The following is a 19161-nucleotide window of genomic DNA, read 5'->3' as shown; positions in this document are numbered from 1 at the left end:
TCGGAAACGAGTGTCTCTCGGCATAGCGTCCGACTATCACTCGGGAACGAAATCACCCTAAGATCTCCGTGACAAGTGTCTCTCGGCATAGCGTCCGACTATCACTTGCCATAGAAATCTAAACTCCTTGGCACAGCCCAGGCCACTCTTAGATATAAGTTCTCGGCAAAGCCCATGCCACGTAATTTATAAGTCTCGGTACAGCCCATACCTCATTAGTATACTAAGTCCTCGGTATAGCCCATACCATTCTAAACGCAGCACCCACTGCATCATTTCGAAACATACTAAATCAAGTATTATCCCAACGCCATTCGTGAGCCACCCGATAGATCAGAAAAACCGAATTATGTGTTAAAAGTCTCTCGACATTGCGTTCGATTATCCTTTGACACATAAATCGTTCGAAGAATTCCTTTATTGTCGTGTCTCTCAGCACAGCGCCTGACTATCACACAATCAAGGGAATTCCCAAGTCCCCACCTCCAGACTACCAAAACATCGAATCCTCATCCTAAACCGATGATGAAAAAGTGCGACAGTACGCGCCGTATGTAAACACGGCAGCCGACGCGCTCCTGAGGTTGTATTCCTATCTCTCTCTCTCCTTCTTATCTGCCTGTCCGAAGATCCACACAGCTGAGCCGGTCAATAACCCTAGATCAGACGGCCAGCACAACAAATAAGAATTAAAAGTCGGCATCCCCGAACCCGCGAAGCGGCTGGTAGATATTTGTTTCGTTTCAAGTTCAAACGTAGAATACGGAATAGTAGAGTTCATAAAAAAACTTCATCGGAAGAATGCCTTAGCATTCATAGATCGAATACGTATCAAGCATACAATGTCGTGTTTGGCAACTTGGCAATGAACTCCACCAACCCTAGATCAGTTACAATGGCAGGTAGCGTCGATAGACACGGGTCTTGCCAAGGCACATCATACTCAGACCCTTACGGTACCTGGGAAAACGTAGTCGTCACAGGCCAAATATATATAGGTATTCACGAATACATAGCCGAAGTGAGCCTCGATCTGAACGAAATTATTTTACGATCGGGTAATCGCTGTAAACACACGTCGGGAAGATGCCTCGACTGGGAAGGCGGTTGTACCCATTGGGACCCCTTACCAAACGAATATTACGAAAACTATGAAATAATATACGAGGGCAAGGCCGAAAAAATAAAAGATACCAAAGGCTCCCCGAGTGGAGAAGAAATCTTTTCGATAACTTCTACCGACATAACATTCGCATTGGCAATAAAAGGGCAAACTTCCGTCTGTGGCTATAAACTCATTAGAACCGAACACCTCAAACTTTTCATAATCTTCATAATAATCATAATCTTCATAATCTTTTCATAACTTTTCATAATATCGGTAATGAACATGGACATATTCGCTTACATGAACTCAAAATTCGTATACGTCGTAAAGCACTTCGGTAACCAAATAACTAGTCTTTATAATAACGTTATCAGACAAGAGTGCGAAATAGAAAAACGAGTCTTGCGTAATAACGTTAGGCTTCGCATCTCTTGCACCAGCCGAATTTGCATATCACTACATGAATGAACCGGGTTATAATAGCGCACGTCGCGGGAGAGGTAATCCGAATAGCGAAATGCGTACCGGTCAATGTAGCTACCAGAAAAACAGAAGAGTGTTATCAAGAACTCCCTATCAAAAGAGGAAACGAATCTCTATTTATGATGCCCAGAACCCGGATTATCATAAAAACGGGCCACGAGATCGAATGTAACTCTTTTCTTTCACCCATGTACCGCATTAACTCTAGAACGCATGACTGGGGTGTGAGCACACCCCACGCGAACTTCAAACTACGCTCTTGTCCCAACAAGCGACATTATCGAATGATTATCGACGGATTTTTTTATATATAAATTCAATTGAAATTAGTTTTATCGTACATCATTCTTTTCGTTATAAAAAAACAAAGAAAATGGTGTAGGATAAAGTCAGTTTAGCATCGTAGGACCGGATTTATAAGCAGAAAAAAAGTGGGGTGCGTTCAAACCCCGGTCATGAGGTTGAGGGTATGAAAAAAGGCACATGAGGTGTAGGGTTAATAATAATTGGTACCAATCTCTACCCCAATTGGCACCGGCCGCAGCGCCGGAAGAAATCACGGCTATGACGCAACCGTCATGGACCTTCATTACCCCCGCACACCTCGCAGAGAGCGGAATCTACTCACCCCGCGACCTCGACAACCTGCGAACCAGCATAATGTTTCCAGTCGAACGCAATGCCGTACTGAACACATTAGCTCGTGGTGCGACAGGTCGAGCCGCAGCTGACCAGGGCATTACAATAACCCACTGGATTAATGACAAATTCATCCAGGAGTCAGTTGAACGAGCTTGGGGAAAAGTCTACTCATTTTTCAATACAGTGGGCACATTCAGTGCAACACTGTTTGGCATGTGGGTCACTCTGAAAATCATAAAATTTGTAATCGACACACTAGTGCACGGTTACGCACTCCATTCTATATACGGTTGAAGCGTATGGCTCAAAGGCTCGATTTGGGACTCGGTCACTAACCTCCTCCTCCACCTAGCCAGAAAACCTGAAAGCATAAAAAAGGGAAACGACGAACTAGAAAAGGATGGAAATGGAGAGACACCCTTAGAAGGTGTCAGCACCGCAGCACCGAACGAACCGACCAAGGCCCCGAAGCCGCAGGTATACCCTAACTGTCCCCCACCCCATGCGGAAAACACGGCAACGCCAATCTGGCAGCCGCGCACCCACCCCAGCATAAAGCAGGGTACCGAACAAGTATAACGCGAGCAAACAGAAACGCGAATATACTAATTTAACATTTTTTTTTTCAATTATTATGAAAATAACCCAGTTAAAACATTAAAAAAAAAAAATAATAATAATAATAATAATAATCAAATACTTTAACTAAACTAAACATTTCAAATAAATTCTAACTTTTGACTCTCTATCCCCAAATTTCTTTTGTTCTCTATTATCATATTTAACAAGATGAAATTACCTTTTTTAATTCTATTCCAAAGTAGGATGAACCAGTTAAAAGGAACATACTTCCTTTTCTTTTTCTCTCTTTTGCTTCTCTTTCTCTCTCGCTCGTCCTCCTTCGATAGCAGACAAACCCAACGACGAGTATATCTATATAATAACGCTCTGCGTATACATGCTGAATGGAAAAGTCTATGGGACATAGCGTTTGCCGCTCGACGCTCAAACACCCGAACCTTTCCTTCACGCCCCTCCGGACGTGACAGATAAAAATTTGGTGACAGCGGTGGGATGTCTAGTGCGCTGAACGCTTAATTCTAGTTGCTACTGATGAAACGAAAAACTAACAATTACACATTTTTCAAATAACGAAAATCGAAAAGGAAAAATACATATATCGAATTGCATCAAGAATTAAATATTTAAAATGGAAAACGAAGTATTAACGAATAAAAGGGAAATTAAAAGAAACTCTTCAAATGAATAAAAATCGCAGAACTTGCAAACGTTACTCATCATCAAGCCATCACCGACGCCATGCTCACGAGTATGGGCGAGTGTATGGCCTTACAACAAGCACTCATGCATGTGCCAAGTTTTAACGGCAAAAATATGCCCCTCAAATCATTTATAGAAGACGTAGAGAATGGTTTTACATTTGTGCCAGAAGGCCTAAAAACGTCATTTTTCAAAGGCGTTTGTTCCAAACTCGCGACGCAGTAGCCGATAAAAGAATAGAATCCGTAGAAGAATTGTCTACAGCTTTGAAAGAATATTTTGCACCTAAGAAATCATACCCATATTATTGTGTTGAAATTCAGTCTGTCAGACTAAGAAGAGACGAAACAGTTCTCGATTATTATACCCGAATAAAAAGATTACGAACAAGTGCTATCGCCGCTTTAAAAGATAAATTCACAGAAGCTGAAGCAAGCCGAATGCTACCCATGCTCGACGGAGTAGCATTATAGTCATTTAAAAGAGGCCTTTCAGACGATCTATTATACGCCATCAGCGTACAAGATCCCCAAACACTAGAAGACGCATTCAAGGTAGTACAACGCATAGAAAGAGACATGGAAGGAGCAAATGCTCAAAACTCGAATTCACTAAGATACACTCAAATTGATCAAGATCGTGCGCTCCAATATAATAACGGTAACGATGGGTACCGCAAAGTTTCTTTCCAAAACAAAGATATCTTCGATAACGGAAATTCAAACTTCAGTAGAATTTTCCGTCGCGACGCACCTCCGCCTCGCGAACCGAGACCAATGCGCGAAAATTTCCCGACACGAAAACCTCCAATCAGAAATCAACCTCCAAGGAATTTTTACAGTTACCCACCAAACGGTTTTTATGGACCCCAATAGTATCCGCCGGTCCCCTACGGACCCCCGATGTACCCACCGTACAACGGATACCCTCCAAACTATCTAACTCCACACGGAATGTATCAAAACTCCTTTTTCAAACGCGAAAATTCGTTCCAAGAGATGAGACCAACGTCTCCCCGACCAAACCACACATCGGATAATTTAAACTCTCACGACGCCCGTCGAGCGGACGCATCGACGAGCGATCGCCAGAACCAGCGTCCAACTGCCGTGAAATTTCTCACAGCAGGAGATTTGTTAGATGGACCTGTGGACAAGGACGGTCCCCAATAATTACCCTTCGAGCCCTGGAACTCGAGAACGGCTTCGGACGTTTTCTTATAGACACGGGAGCCGATATAAATATAATTAAACTACCTACATTAAAACGAAGATGTATAATCGCGGGACACGATTTTCTAACACTATCGGGCATAACGCCCGACAAAATTCAAACTCTTGGTTCTACGGAGTTAACACTGTTCGACAAACCCGTTAAATTCCAAGTCCTCAACGAAAATGCTGCAATCCCTGCAGATGGAATAATAGGCATTGAGTTTCTTCAAAATGAAAAAGCAGAACTATCCTTTCACCATAATACATTAGTCACTACGTCAAAACCTATAACGCCTATCCCATTTGAAAATTTTCCCGAAAATAAAATACAAGCTCCAAACACAGCATTTAACATAAAACAAAATAACGAACGACCAACCTTTATCCTCAGAGCTAGAACACGCATGAAAGTCCCAATCAAAGTACTAAATCCAGATTTAAAAATGGGATTCCTTCCTAGAATCCAGACTCCTGAAAATATTTTCATGGGAAACGCAATTGTCACGAACGATAACGGGACGTGTTATATTTATGCCATCAATTCTTATGAGGAAGATGCCCAAGTAGACGTGCCCCCTCAGGAATTAATCCCATTTGAATACTACGATTCCGAGGATTTTTTCGAACCCGCGAGTGTCGAAGCGCAGACGAAAACCCCATAAATAGAGATCAAAGAATACGCGAGAGCCTCAGACTAGACCACCTGAACTCGGAAGAGAGACAGCATGTACTCGACTTAATAAAAGAATACCCGCACTTGTTCAATCTACCTGGCGACAGACTACCTGCCACCACAGAAATTAAACACAGTATTCCCACCACAGATGAATTACCCGTGACCATACGTCAATATAGATTTCCCCCGGCTCACAAAGAAGAAATCAATAAGCAAATCAATAAGTTACTGGAAAACGAAGTTATCGTAAACTCAACTTCCCCCTACAACTCTCCGCTATGGATCGTGCCCAAGAAATCCGATTCAAAGGGAAATAAACGGTGGAGAATGGTAATTGATTTCCGTGAACTAAATTCAAAAACTATAAGCGACGCGTATCCGTTGCCAAACATCACCGAAATTCTCGATAGACTCGGAGGAGCCAAATATTTTTCAACTTTCGATTTAGCTAGCGGCTTTCACCAAATTGAGATGGATCCTAAAGACAGACAAAAGACTGCCTTCAGCACCCCTAACGGACACTATGAATACGCTAGAATGCCATTCGGACTTAAAAATGCCCCTGCTACGTTTCAACGCTTAATGGATAAAGTCCTTCTCGGTTTACAAGACAGCGAATTATTCGTATATCTAGATGACATTGTAGTTTTTGCCTCGTCTTTAGAAGAACATGGAGTAAAGGTTAGGAGACTTTTTAATAAACTCAGCAATGCGAAATTATCATTACAACCGGATAAATGCGAATTTTTAAATACTGAAGTGATATATCTCGGTCACATAATTAGCGACCGAGGCGTACGCCCCGATCCTAAGAAAACGGAAGCTGTTGAAAAATTTCCTGTTCATAAAACCGTAACAAACGTCCGACAATTCCTCGGTCTAGCTGGATATTACAGAAGATTCATAGAAAATTTTTCTGAACAAGCCAAACCTTTGAGTGACCTACTAAAGAAAAGCAGTGAATTTAAATGGGGACCCGAACAACAAGAGGGATTCGAATACCTGAAAAACGCCTTGTGCTCATCTCCAATACTACAATATCCAAACTTTGAAGAACCGTTTATTTTAACTACCGACGCTTCGAATTTCGCGATAGGCGCAGTATTGAGTCAAGGAAAGGTTGGAGAAGATAAACCGGTAGCTTACATGTCAAGATTACTCAATTCAGCAGAAAGAAATTATAGCACGACCGAAAAGGAATGTCTTGCCGTTGTATACGCGATATTATATTTTAGGCCGTATTCATACGGCCGACCCTTCACTCTCGTTAGTGATCATGAACCTTTAAAATGGATCGATTCAGTAAAATTACCCGTCCAAAGATTGATTCGCTGGAGAATACGACTACGAGAATACGAGTATACTTTCCTATACAAACCCAGACGACTTAATTCAAATGCAGATGCACTCTCTCGAAACCCCGTCGTCCCAGACGCTACCGTGTTGCCTATCTCATCAGCGGCGAGAAAACCAACTACAACTGTAGCCCCTCGCAAAGCTGCCGCTTCTAAACCATCTATAAAAATAGATCGATTGCCCGAACGACGAGGAAAACCCTTGCCAACAGTGCTAGAAGAATCAAACGTATCCGGTAGTACAATTGCTGAACGAGTTGCTGCTCGCCGAAAAGAGAACCGTTCCTACGACAACAAAGAAATCTGTAAGTGCTCCACGTTTGAAACGATTCACCGACGCTTTAAAATTTGCATTCGATATAGACCAATCATTAGAAACGCCGAATACTGAAACTGAAAGAGCACCGACACCAGCGTCAAATGAAGCTATTGTAGAAATAAACGACGGAGTCAGACCGGACGAATATTGGTGGGACTCGACCCGAGGAAGCAATGAAGCTAACATTAATTGTGGCACACAGACTGATGAAGTTACCGAATCCGAAAATGGAAATAATGAAATCGGGAACACGCGAGACTCGTTGATAACTTTCAGACATCCTGTAAGTAGATCAACACCGGCCGTTATACGCAGCGACGAAATAATAAGTAGCGAAGAAGAACCCCGACAGCCTATAGTATGCCCGCCATTAGAATTTGGTAATTCAGAAAGCGAATCCGAAGGAAGCAATAACGAGATAATAGAAGAAATACCCGCTAGAGACCCTGAAAATATCGCTTCTCGAACAATACCTCCAGAACTATATTATCCAAACATGAAAAATGACGATCAACTCTTGCAAATAACAACGACTAACGAAAATTTAACTTACCACAAGGGCAATTACCTACATTTTATTTCAGCCGATTGCGAATTTACAACAGTTATTTCGCGACTACTCATTAAAACCGACAAAATCGACACGCAAGATATAAAATTTAAGAAACCGACACGTAAACAAGTTTTAGTCACGAATAAGGGAAACCATAAAATACTGAGCGCGGTACTCACAAATAAACATTTTGAAACGTTTTCCGTTCAGGAACTCAAAGAAATATTGGCCACAGTAAAAGACACAATAAATAAATACGAAATTAAAACTTTACGAATGTCGAAACCCGGAGATATGCTAGAAAATTTCAGCCAATCCTTTATCGCTGATTTGCTAGAGGAATGTTTAAACGAATGCGACTGCACAATAACTATTTGCCGTGGAAACGTGACAATACCAGATGAAGCTATACGCAAGGATATAATTTCAGAATACCATAAAAGTTTAATTGGGGGACATAAGTGTATTACAAAGACATACAAACGTATACGCGAACGATTTTACTGGCCAAGCTTGAAAGAAGACGTCACAGAATACGTAAGAACATGCTCGGAATGCCAGCAACAGAAATTGACTCGAATAAAAACCTGTGAACCAATGATTATTACTGACACACCTTCCGAATCTTTTGACAAAATTTCTATTGATACAGTAGGACCGTTACCACAAACTCCCAACGGAAACCGTCATATTCTAACCATTCAAGACAATCTGACAAAATACTGTATAGCGGTCCCGATACCTGATATAAAAGCTGAAACAATAGCCGACGCCCTCGCGCGAAATCTAATCGTTCAGTTCGGAACTCCAAGAATAATCCTGAGTGATCAAGGTAGATCATTTGTTGGAAAGTATTTCATTACCTCGCAAAAATATTCAAAATAAAACATTTGACTACTTCCGCTTATCATCATCAAACGAATGGTTCTTTGGAACGAAGCCACATAGTTCTGGACGAATTCATTAAACATTACATAAATAAATTTGAAGATTGGGATAAATTAGTTCCATTCGCTATGTTCTCATACAACACATCCGTCCACGAATCAACCAAATTTACGCCGTTCGAATTAGTATATGGAAAGGCAGCGCGAATTCCAAGCTCCTACCCTCCACCAGAGAAAACAGAAACTTACGGCGACTATTTATGCGAGCTCACTAGTCGACTTGAAGACATGAGACAATTAGCTTCGAAATCTCTAATCAGATCGAAACACCGCTCAAAACGATATTATGGCAGAAAAATACACCCCGCCAACTTTAAACCAGGTGATATAGTGTATGCAATAAAAGAACCTAAGAAAGGGAAATTCGACAGTTGTTACGTCGGCCCTTACCAAATTTTCGAGCTACTAGACCGCTACAACGTCACATTAGAGACATCAGAGGGTAAAAGACTTTTGAAACACGTAGACAAACTCAAACCAGTCAACATAAGAGAGGAAGACAGTGATACTTCCCTGCGCTAAGACGAAAAACCTTCGAAAAATGAGATGCGATGCAGTACCGAAAAATTCAAACTAGACGAACGACCTGGGAAACAAACAGAACAAAAGAGTGGAAGTCTGTCGAACGCTATATCTAACAGACTCGAGAGCGCGAACTCTCGAAATCGTGAAAACACCTGGGCTTACTAACCCACCTTCGAAAAAAAAAAAAAAATTTTTTTTTTTAACAATTGCATCACACGTGCGGAGACGTTCCACGCACCTCCGGATAACATATGCAGAGAAGGAAGGAAAGGAGATGTAACGACCACTAACGTCGCGCGGTTAACTATTTTTACCGATCGGAGTTGTAAATTCCGACCTCACTCGTACGGTGACGCGACTTCAGTGATGAGTTCGTAAGTGAACTTAATCGCCTACGAACTTGGGTAGGAAATGAGTCTTGAACTCAACAGATTGTGGAGATAACAAAAGTCTGTGGTTTATTGTGAATTACAAAGGTGAATCTACTCGCGATGTCGTGTATGGGAGACGACCTTCGCGTTTGGAGGTTTGATGTAGACTGATTTTTGAGAGCTCACTGAAAAATCTTCAAGTTGCATCCCTTTGCTGTTTGTTAGCTGTAAAACGATGTGGTTGGTCAATTTGAGAGCTGTGTGCAGAAGGTGGAGACCCGTTTTGACCAATCCAGCAAAAGTTAGATGTAAACTAGAAGCAAGAAGGATAGTAAAGGAAAAAACTCGAAGGGTTTTCCGCGAGCTCAAGACATTTTTTTGGATAAACTGGGTAATTACAAAAAGAGCACGTCCGTTTAGAGATGGTCCAGAACGGCTACAACTAATAAAGGATTGACCGTCAGGAAAAATGTCGAGAGCCACACATTTGGCTGCCACATGTTTTATGGGCCTGCGAGTGATCGAACGCGAACGATCGACCGCGCGCAAGACCCCTTTTTTATGGCTGCGCAACCCCCTTGTAATTCCCGAGTTTACCTTTGATCATAGTGCAATGACTCTTCCGCTTTCGTGGGAGTATGCAGAGAGAAAATAAAACTCCCAAAAGTTCCGTTGAGGACGGAACAGGAGAAAATTTTGAGCGAAGACACGTTACCAACGCTCTATAAAACAAACATTAACTTGCATCATACCATGGATTTAAACGGTATGCCTAATAACCACATATGTAACCTGCTGCACCAACAGCCCTTTCGAAATTTTCTTTCTAAGGTACAGGTTAATAACCGAGGTTCTTATCATATATCCTCCAAGGAAGGGATAAAACCAAGTATATAAAGCAATAAAATTTTCGATCACACTCAGTATCATCAAAAATTTTTCCAAGTGACACATCATATACCAGTCATACACAAAGTTCACGAAGCAAAATCACTCAATAAGTACAAGTCATTAATTAAATAATCAAGTCCACAGTAAAACTTCTCGTGGCATCTTCAATCAACAATATAAATTCACAACCACAGGTATCTACACAACCAACTCTGAAAATTTTGCAAAAGGAATCAATTATGTTACATATTTCTTGAGGAAACGGATTGATGATTTGCCCAACAGTTGAAATCACTAATAGCGTACAACTAAATTAATTTAATTTTATAACCATTGTAAAAGAAATATCGAGAAGTAAAACATCAGCATCCCCAACCCTTATACGTCAAACCCATGAGTTACGCTGCAGAAACGTTTGCACACTCGTGGTCCTATCTCACCGTCAAGATACGTTGCAGAGACGTTTGCACTCTTGACCACCTTCCTTTCCGAAACACGGGATTTGTTGCAGAAACGTTTGCACTCTCGCACCCCCTTTCCTAGATTTTCGTCCCACAAAAGTGCTGGCGATAATTACTGTCGATATTTGCTACAATGGGCCAAAGGAAACGCCGCGCGGGAAGAAAATACCAATTACGAAAACTCCACGCGCGACTAACTAATCCAAACGCGGATCACTACATTTATTTCAATAAACAAATTTTACAACCGAGCCTTAACCGAAAACCATCAATAGTTTCCACAGAAATAATAAAGTCAAAGGTTCAAATAAACAAAATTATTCCACCGACGAAACTATTTGACCGTAATAATCAAGAATTTGCATACAAGGACAATACAGCCGAACTGAGTCGCGAAGAAACCACTAAGGACACACCCGACACACACCTACACGCACATCACCGTGATCAACCGAGCCTGCTTTGAAAGAAAACTTCGAAAACTGAGAGGTACAGTCAGAATAAAATATTGACTCAAATATTTTATCCCATACTATCAATAGTTAAAAATGCATTTACCACAAAACGAACGAGACGATCTTAACGAATTAGAAATGTTGGACTGGCTTTACACTAAACCAAGTACTAGAGTTCCCGGTAGGAATCAAAGATTTTACGGAAGTTTAATTAGAGCCAGATGCGTAAAAATAGTGACTGCTGAAACTCCACGATACGTGGAAAGACTCGCAAGACACTTCTGCGAAGAATGTTACCACGACCATTTTTACGGAGGAGTTAATCAAGACGGCATGCCATTGGTTAACAGACATCAACTAGTCCCCGGACCATTTTACGACGCACGATGCACCGTATGTGACCAAGAACTACTACGATCACAAAACCCATATAGCTGTACAGATTGCATACTCGCCTGGACACTAAATAGAGTCGATACAGATAACGGAAAACCTATCACAATTGACTGGCAAAGTAATAATAAAAATACACCTATTTTCGCCGATTACTAACATACACCTCGGGATGTTACAGAATGGACACCCAGGTAACCGAGTATTCAAACGAAACAATAACGTCACAACAATACCAAAGACAGCTATCAGCATTCATAGATCACGCCACCAAAATACGAAAGTTACGACGCCAACGGCGAGAAGGTCTAGAGAAACTCTGGAAAGACGATTCCTACAGTAGAGCTATAGCAAATTGGGAAACACGGGAAAACGCTGACATTTTTAAACTTCGACCTCTGTTCCTTTTGTCACCATTCCCCGATGAAAGAGATCCCCATTGGAAGAAACTAGCTACACAACTGTACGGCCCCACTAGATCAGATACAGATGCACATCAATAGACTTTTCTCAGACCTTAGCAGACCCATATAAACGATGCAAGCAATAAACCGACCAATGCTCACTAACCATTCTAAATTCTCAGCCATGAGCGCACCAATACCGAGCAAATCCCTATGGAAAAGAATTGGGAAGAAATACCTGGTATACACCACCACCGTATACTCTCCGTCGCACTTTTACGTAGTAAAAGCCAACAATATGAAGAAGATAGTACAATACAGTAAAACGATTGAGAAGTACCTTCGAAGGTACCCAATTTTTGACATTGGCTTGCTGGAACCTCAACAAGCAACTGGCTGCGCCGTTCGAATAGCAGACACCTGGGCAAGAGCAAACCTCCTATCAGTAGGAAAGCAGACCGCCACGGTAGAGTTAGTATACATTGGAGGAATATTACGATTCCACGTAAGTGAATTAAGACCGATACCGCCGTCCATAGCATCAATACCAGGTAAGGCCCTACGGGTCCACCTTAACAATTAGAACCAAAATTTGAGGGATCCTGGGCGCTCAGTGAAACTTATTTTTTCGAGGATATGCTATCTAAGCGCCCCTTGAAGATGAGAACACTGACCTGCCGAGGAGTAAATGTATGCGTAAGCCTAGGAGTTGACATAAAGGAAAAACATACAGGGATAAGAGTAAAACGCACACTTCTCCGACGCGGACTCGCAACCGAAGGGCTCCCAGCAAACTTTCTTTTAACCGAATTACCGATGGATCGCATTAACATACTATTAAAAAAATCAGAAACCCCGAAAGCACAAAATAACAAATTAAACAACAAAAACGGGAAGAATAACAAATCACAGACAGAAACAAAATAACCCCTTTGATTCAACCGGAAATTTCAATGATAAATTCATAATGTATCAGAATAAACAACTAAAGCAGGGAAATAGGGTAATCTTTTGAAAAAAAAAATTTTTTAGAGATATAACCAAATAAAAATACATATATAGACATACATTTAGATTATTAATAATAATATTAGTAATAATAGAAATTTATTTACGAAATAAGGTGGAAAAAGGGGGGGGGGGGGAGATTTCCTTTCTCGAGTCATCTAGTCCTAACGGCAAAAGAGAACGATATATATATGTATACAGGCATGACGCTCACATACACATACATTCCTCCGAGAAACAGTTGCTACCCCGGAAATATAGACTACCGCTAGACAAGCGTATACCTTTCCCAAATATAGATGAAAAGAAAGAACTCGTAGCACATTTCCTAAATGCTAAACCCAAGATCCGTGGATCCCGGGTTCGAACCCCACGTCCACCGGTTCGTAAAGATTTCAAAATTTTTTCTTTTCTCTCAGATATTAATATAGAATTTTTTTTTATTATTTTCTCAAGTCTCCACAGTAATAACATACGGAAACAAGAAAGGAGACACACACACAAAAAAAAACACAAAAAAAAAAGAATAATTAAATAATAATAGAATAACAATGTCACAACCGACGTAAATTTTTGTTAAATTATAATTAATATTAGATTAATCAACTACCGAACTTATGAGCACTCCCACTCGAGCCTTACACATTGCCATATATAGTCAGGTCATTCATCCGTATGCGACACACGACGACCACACCCATGTATCGACACTCGAAACCCTGTATACACAACAAACCACCGAGCGACCCTTGTACCCAAGACGCTTAGGCCATAAACTTAAAGCCCCCACCCGACACTACACGAACAACACTACGAAGATGACACATCCAGTTCCCCTAAACTAGATCTGAGAATCCAAAAGGCTTAAAACACTTCCGTTTCCCCCACTAATTTCCGATTTTGGCTCCTATAAAAGGGCGAGATTTCTCATCTTCAGGGCAGTCCGTTCCGTACCTAGAGTCACGATTATACTGTTAGCAGTAGTTCGGCTGTCATTCGGTTAGCCGTCTTATACTTAAACTCTGACCGAACTCCGGGTCATCTGTAGAAGAGAGCGAGTCGAGTCTTTCTACCAAAAGTTAAAGTCCATTTTTTAGATTGGGACTTAGAATAAATTCGAACGTCCGCTTCTCGGACTTATAATAATTTCCGCTTATCCGTGTTACTCAACATTGTCAAGTAAGCTACAACGAATCGAAGTAATCAAAGACACCTCTCCGGTAAAGCACTTAACAATATATCTCATCAAGTTTGTATCCTTCAATTGTATTTTACTAACATTTCATTTTAATATCGGAATATATGGAGAATCCTAAATCTCTCTATCTTATTCCACTTTTGTAATTCTACTAACCCTTTGTTTTCATTAAAGAGTGTATAAGGAATCCTAGATCTCTTTATTCACAACCTTTAATTCCCTTTCCTCAGTTGTAACCAAGATAAAGCAAGACTTCTCGAGGTCTATCGGCGTGCGCCCACGACACTCATAACGAGTATATCTATATAATAATGCTCTGCGTATACATGCTGAATGGAAAAGTCTATGGGACATAACGTTTGCCGCTCGGCGTTCAAATACCCGAACCTTTCCTGCACGCCCCTCCGGACGTGACAGATAAAAATTTGGTGACAGCGGTGGGATATTTTCTTAGTACGCTGAGCGCTTTATTCTTGTTACCACTGATGAAATGAAAACTAACAATTATCAAAAATTTTCTAATTACAAATCTTGACTAACGAAATTAATCGAAGTTCAATTAAACAAAAGAAAAGTGATACGAAGTGAATATAACAATGGCAGAACTTGCAAATATTACGCATCACCAAGCTATTACTGATGCTATGCTCATAAGTATGGGCGAGTGTATGGCTCTACAACAGGCACTCATACATGTGCCAAGTTTTAACGGGAAGAATATGCCCCTTAAATCATTTATAGAAGACGTAGAAAACGGTTTTACGTTCGTGCCTGAAGGCCTAAAGACGTCATTTTTCAAGGGAGTTTGCTCGAAACTCAAAGAAACAGCTCGCGACGCGGTAGCTGATAAAACCATAGAGTCGGTAGAAGACTTATCGAAAGCCTTAAAAGAATATTTTTCACCCAAGAAATCATATCCTTATTATTGTGCAGAAATTCAATCAGTTAGATTGAGACGTGATGAAACAGTGCTCGATTATTATACACGTATTAAAAGATTACGAACCAGCGCCATTGCCGCTTTAAAAGACAAATTTACAGAAGCTGAGGCTACCCGAATGCTACCCATGCTTGACGGAGTAGCACTAGAGTCATTCAAAAGAGGCCTCTCAGACGATTTATTATACGCCATCAGCGTACAAGACCCCCAAACACTCTAGGAAGCGTTTAGAGTCGTACAACGAATAGAACGAGATATGGAAGGAGCAAATGCTCGGAACTCGAATTCATTGAGATATGCTCAATCAGAACAAGATCGCGCACCCCAATATAATTCTAATAACAACAATGGGTATCGTAGAGTATCCTTTCAAGATCGTGAAAATAATTATGATAACAAAAATTCAAATTTCAATAGATTTTTTCGCCGCGACACAACACCGCCTCGTGAACAACGACCGATACGCGAAAATTTCCCATCGCGAAGATTCCAAAATAGAAATCAATCACCAAGAAATTTCTATGGTTACCCACCAAACGCATTTTATCGACCACAATATTGTCCTCCAGTTCCATATAGACCTCCGATGTACCCTCCGTACAGTGAGTACCCACAGAATTTTTCCCCTTCGCACTCGATGTATCCTATTCCTTTTTATAAACGTGAAAATTCATTTCAAAACATGAGACCAGTATCTCCTCGACCCAACAACACTTCAGATAATTTAAACTCGCAAGACGCCCGTCGAGCGGACGCATCGACGAGCGACCCTCAAGCCACGCGTCCCACAGCCGTGAAATTCCTCACGGCAGGAGATTTGTTAGATGGACCAGCGGACAAGAACGCTCCCCAATAATCACTTTACGAGCCCCCGAACTCGAAAACGGTTTTGGACGTTTTCTGATTGATACCGGAGCCGATATAAATATTGTTAAATTACAAGCATTAAAACGCAGATGCATAATTGCGGGTCATGAATTTTTAACATTATCAGGAATAACACCAGATAAAATTCATACACTAGGATCGACCGAATTAACGTTATTCGATAAACCAGCAAAGTTTCAAGTGCTAAACGAAAACACTGCTATCCCCGCGGACGGAATTATAGGAATCGAGTTTCTTCAAAACGAAAAGGCGGAGATATCATTTCACCATAACACACTCGTCACCACCTCGAAACCAATAAACCCGATACCGTTTGAGAATGATTCCGAAAACGTCAGGGAAAATCCAAACACTATACGAAATGTAACAAAAGATGACGAAGGAACATCATTTATTTTGAAAGCTCGGACTCGCATGAAGGTCCCAATTAAAGTAAATAACCCAAGTTTAAAAACGGGATTTCTTCCACGAATTCGAACTCCGGAAAATATTTTTATGGGAAACGCAGTCGTCACGAACGAAAATGGAACCTGTTATATTTACGCGATAAACGCTTATGAAGATGATGCTCAAATTGATGTACCTCCTCAAGAATTAATTCCATTCGAATATTACGATTCAGAAGATTTCTTTGATTATGGAAGTGATGGAAGTACTGAGGAAAACCCAGCCAATAGAGAAGAAAGAATACGCGAAAGTCTCCGTTTAGATCATTTAAATTCAGAAGAAAAACAACACGTTCTTGAAATAATAAAAGAGTACCCTCACTTGTTCCATTTACCTGGCGATAAGTTGCCCGCCACTACAAAAATAAAACATACTATACCCACTACTGACGAACTACCAGTGACCATCAGACAGTATCGATTTCCCCCTGCTCATAAAGAGGAAATTAATAAACAAATAAATAAACTCTTGGATAATAAGGTCATAGTAAATTCAACTTCTCCGTATAATTCACCTTTATGGATTGTACCAAAGAAACCTGATTCAAAGGGAAACAAACGATGGAGAATGGTAATAGATTTCCGTGAATTAAACTCAAAAACCATAAGCGACGCTTACCCTTTGCCGAACATCACCGAGATCCTTGATAGACTCGGTGGAGCGAAATATTTCTCTACATTCGATTTAGCTAGTGGATTCCACCAAATTGAAATGGAAACAAAAGACAGACAAAAGACTGCTTTTAGCACACCTAACGGACACTACGAATACGCTAGAATGCCGTTTGGACTTAAAAATGCTCCCGCTACTTTTCAACGCTTAATGGATAGAGTTCTTTTAGGATTACAGGACAGCGAATTATTCGTGTATCTTGAGGATATCGTGCTCTTCGCTACTTCCTTAGAAGAACATGGAGTAAAGGTTCGACGACTTTTTAATAAACTTAGTAACGCGAAACTGTCCTTACAGCCGGATAAATGCGAATTTCTAAACACTGAAGTAATTTATCTCGGTCATATAATTAGTGATGGAGGCGTACGGCCCGACCCTAAAAAGACAGAAGCGGTCGAGAAGTTCCCGATCCCTAAAACTGTTACCAACGTGCGACAGTTCCTCGGCCTCGCCGGTTATTATAGAAGATTCATAGCCAATTTTTCCGAGGAAGCTAAACCGTTGAGTGATTTATTAAAGAAAAATGTCGAGTTTAAATGGGGTCCCGAACAACAAAAGGGATTTGACTATTTGAAGAACGCTTTATGTTCCTCCCCAATATTACAATATCCAAATTTCGAAGAACCTTTTATTCTAACCACAGATGCATCAAATTACGCAATAGGCGCGGTTTTAAGCCAAGGAAAAATCGGGGAAGATAAACCCATAGCTTATATGTCACGTTTATTAAATTCAACCGAAATTCAGCCGTTTGAGGGTGATAACTTCCGGTTATCACCCTCAAACCAACGGCTCATTGGAAAGAAGCCACATAGTTTTAGCAGAATTCATTAAACACTACATAGATAAATTCGAAGACTGGGATAAACTTGTTCCTTTTGCCATGTTTTCATACAACACATCGGTACACGAGTCCACAAAATTTACGCCCTTTGAGCTAGTATACGGAAGAATAGCTCGAACTACAAGTTCTTTTCCCCCTCCCGAGAAATTAGAAACCTATGGAAGTTATCTATGTGAACTCACCTCTCGACTCGACGAAATGAGGAGACTCGCGTCGAAATCTTTAATCAAATCCAAGTACCGCTCGAAGCAATATTATGATAAAAAGGTACATAGCGAAAATTTCAACCCTCGAGATATGGTGTACGTACTAAAGGAACCAAAAAAGGGAAAGTTTGACAATTGTTACATTGGACCTTATCAAATTACAGAATTATTAGACAGGCACAACGCTGTACTCGAAACCTCAGGAGGAAAAAGAATTTTAAAACATTTAGATAAACTGAAACCGTATAGAGCCAGAAGAAGCATCGCAATTCCTCTTTAGAAAATGCGTCGCATGCCATCGCCGCGCCAGAAAACTAATAAATAGAGAGACAAACTACCCCAAATTAATGAATAGGGCCTACTAGGATAAAAATCCACACATACACTAGAAAATCACTTACCCCGGATCTCCAGAGGTTCAACACATACAACTACAAGAACTACGGAGTTGTTTACATGAGAACGAATACGTAAACATAACATTTAAACTCTCGCACACTCTCTCTCTCTCTCTGCTCCCCACTAGTATGGAAAATTTGGATCATACGAGGAAAAATTTTTTTTTTTACTCGCAAGGAAGGGATGAGGTTTGACTATAAAAGGGAAGAAAATCCCGACTAATATTCAGTCTAACAAAAATTTTTCGTGGTGTCACATCAGAGATTCAGAGTAAAAGTCGTGGTAGTATAGTAGCCAAGTCGTTTTAACTTAGAAAATTTGAGACGAGAGTCATATCCCTTCCAAACAACTAGACGAGGCGCGACATTCACCATCAGAACCATCCAAACGATCAACCTTGCCCACAGGTATTTGAAATTCAAGCCAAAATAATCAACATATCCCAACAAAATTTTTTTTTTGTCATACAGAAAATAATTAT

Source organism: Venturia canescens, chromosome 11 (genome assembly GCF_019457755.1).
Source record: "Venturia canescens isolate UGA chromosome 11, ASM1945775v1, whole genome shotgun sequence".
Taxonomy (NCBI): Eukaryota; Metazoa; Arthropoda; class Insecta; order Hymenoptera; family Ichneumonidae; genus Venturia; species Venturia canescens.
The sequence above is the reverse complement of the archived record's forward strand: the minus strand, read 5'-3'. Positions refer to the sequence as shown.